Source organism: Scomber japonicus, chromosome 4 (assembly GCF_027409825.1).
Source record: "Scomber japonicus isolate fScoJap1 chromosome 4, fScoJap1.pri, whole genome shotgun sequence".
Classification (NCBI taxonomy): Eukaryota; Metazoa; Chordata; class Actinopteri; order Scombriformes; family Scombridae; genus Scomber; species Scomber japonicus.
In genome coordinates, this window is record NC_070581.1 from 18035732 (window position 1) to 18039313 (window position 3582).

Genomic DNA, 3582 nt, shown 5'->3' on the forward strand with positions numbered 1-3582 from the left:
TGTAAATGCAGGGGTTTCCCTGTTTTTTTCCCTCTGCAAATACTAATCAAGAGGTTATAGGCCATTGAATAGTTTTATACTACAGTGTACTACTCACATCTCTACACCTACCCTCTTCTATAGGGCCATAAAACAGTTCGACGCTGTAAAACGAGCTCCTGCTATTGCTGCAAACAAATAACTCTGAAAACGCCTCCATTTACATCAGCGTATTTGCACAGTGCTTCTGCTAGTTATTCATTTATTCCTGCCAATGGACTCAGTCTAACTGTAGCAGGGTTTGAAGTTAGATACCGCGGCTGGCGTGTGTGTGTGTGAGTGTGTGAGTGTGTGTGTGTGTGTGTATTTGGTGTGGCCGTCAGTAGTAATAATGTAATACCGTTGTACTTTGATGGCGGTTACCACTCTGGTTTTTAATTAAGAACTTACATGATTCTGGCGTCGTAAATTTGCAGTTGCGCATGGAGTGGACAGCAGGATGAAAGAGGACACAAAGCAGAACCTCCTCACATCCAACTGGAAAGATATTTCAAAGTGGCTGCTAGGAGCAAATTAGTTGTGTCGCCCCAGTGGCTCCTGATTAGTACAATAAGGAAACCCGCTACCGTGCCTTCTGTCCCGCAGCATTCAACACCCATACCTGTTTGCAATATAATAACAGCCTCAAGGTTTGCAATCAATTGGACGACCATTTAGTGGCGAAAGTGCAGGCTGTAGTTTAGACAAGTGTAAAGACCGTGGTAAAATACAGCCGTAGTCAACTTTGCGTTAGTGTGTGTGTGTGTGTGTGTGTGTGTGTTTGTGTGTGTGTGAGTGTTGGTGTGTGTGTGTGCAGTCCAGGGTCGGTTCCACATTGTCGAGCAATTTAAGTAGGTTAGACGAAATTCTACAAAAATACAGCATGCCCATATGTGAAAAAAGGGGGGGATTTAAATATTGCATGTAAAATTATCCTCGCTTCAACATGAGTGTTTTCCTTCAAATATTTTGAGTGCCAGCAGGCGACAAACATCTGCAGGAAGAAATCTACAGGAATGTTTTAATAGGAAACAATGTCACATTTGTGTTTCCATGAGAGAAATATCCCTGGATAAACAATAAACAGTGAACGGAGTGTTTTTGTAATGGAAGCAGAATGATATGTGTGTGAAAGCTTTCTTTCATTGTTTGGATAGCTTATTTGTTCTTATACACATCTGTTCTACTAGCAATCCGGTTATAGCTCTGCTTCATTTGGTCACTGTTTAGTCTGTAGCAGAAAAGTCATTTTTATGCAGCAGTTGCTTGCTACCCGCATTGCTGTCATAATACTGCGTGTGTAAACGCGTTAATATTATTGTTATGAGCTCAGATCACTGTGTCATTTTGTGCTATGACAATATTCTTTCTATACAGGCACAACTATCGAATCACAAACTCATAATGCTCATTTGTCCATGATAGGAAAACACACATGGTTTTCTCGCTGCTCGGTGTGTGACATCAGTACCGTTGCTATGGTCCGGCCATGATTGTTCTGTCTGTGTTATTCCAATATTTAGTCTACTTAACATCACAATAATTACTTTGTTATCGTGTCAGGTGTTTGGCATCAACAAGTCATCTCTTCCCCTTATCATTTCAGGGTGGTGTCATCATAATGCTTATTTTCCTGCACTGCCATGACTATGAGATCATGACAGCAGGTCTGGAGCATCACAATGTTCTCCTCACTTCTTGTAAAAAATTTAAGCATAATTTAGAGTGCAGGCTCCCTGCAAAGTTGTGCACATATAATTTTTTATGTGCATTACGTTTCTTTGTGCTGGGCGCTAGGAGTTGGAGGTGGGTGTGAATGTGTCGTAAAGCAGTTTTTGGGTGTGTCATTGGTGTGAGCTTGAGGTGATACATTAAGTGGTTATTAATGTGTCTCTACACTACATGATGCAGCGTGTATGTGTGCGTGCGTGGATTAAAGATGGAGTGTGAAAATAATATCGTTAATTATCCTTTTTATTCCAGTATTTTCCTGTTCTTGGGTGAAACACTTTGTTCTTCAAAATGTACATTTTTCAGGAGCCACATAAAACTTTTAGAGTACTGGCGCATGCCAGTTTATAGTTTAGGCTATATTATGAGTTTTCTGAGTGTTTCATGAGCCCAAGATGTTCTGTACACATATGAGACCATGTTATCGTTCAGTTAATATAAAAATCACAAAAACTGAAGAGGCAAGCTCCGTCCAACATCAACGGTCTGCAGCTGTGGCAGGCCACAATTTTTTCATAAATATGTGAGAACTGGAGAAGAACCAAAGAGACATCGATTATCAGTTATTTTCAATATTTATTTCACTCACTGTCAGTATCACAGCCAAGCAAAGATTTCAGTATCACCTTGAATAATTACTGCTCACAGGCAAACAAAGAAATATTCAAAGACATACACTGAAAAGATATCTTGCCCTTGCCTTTGAAAATGATTCTGAACTGGACACACACAGACAGACAGTCGCGCGTACACGCCTCACACGAGCACGCCCACATAGTTGTGGTTAATGATTCAACGAACACTTTAAACTGGTTTAACGCATTCCTTCATAGTCTGCAAGGAGGACTTTTGAAATGTTAAAATGCCTGTTAGATATCTGTTGCTGAGCTAGAAAACAGACCCAATTCTGCTCAAGACAATCCAATTATTTTAAGAGCAGAGTGCAGCATAGTTTTGTGGTCATCCTGAAACACTCGACATGTTGCATCATTGCAGCCTCACTGAAAAGCTTGTGGCTTTGTATGTGTGTGTGTGTGTGTGTCTGTGTGTGTAAATGTGGGTTTTTGATTTAAATAGGAAATTGTAGAAAATACACATCTTAGATAATAAAGATATAACGTCTTTTCTATTATGATATATATATACACGTGTGTGTGTGTGTGTGTGTGTGTGTGTGTATATATATATGTGTATATATACGTGTGTGTGTGTGTGTGTATATATATTTTTTTCATATATATATATATATATATATATATATATATATATGAATGAAACCAATTAGTGTTCGTCTTAATTCAAGTCACTTTACATTTAACACTTAGTATCATGCGTCCCTGTCGCTTCAGCAGCAGATGTGTTGTATTTATATTCTTTAGAGAAACTGTCTGGATAAATGTCATTAACACTGCAACAAACACAAAAAGCACAGGCCTACATAATGTAATACACAACACACCAAACGAAAACGAGGCTTTTAACTTAACATAACACAGAAAGAGAAAATAAATGCGACGTGCGTGCGTGCGTAGGTAACCTCGTTGTAACAATGAATTCACTAAAACACGAACAGCTTACATTTTCATTCAATAACATTTTTAAATATTTGAATTATGTCTATTAAGTATGAGATACCACAACAACGTTAGTGTCCTTGTGCTTTTTAAATTACATGTATTCCAACTCATTTTGAAAATACGTATTTACGACAAATGTAGTCAAAAAACATGTTTCACAATACTTTATAAATATGAAAAGATTTGGGGATGAAGCACAGTATTTGTTTACATGGCCTGTTGACGCTCGAGTTGTATTGTGTCAAAGCCGACACTA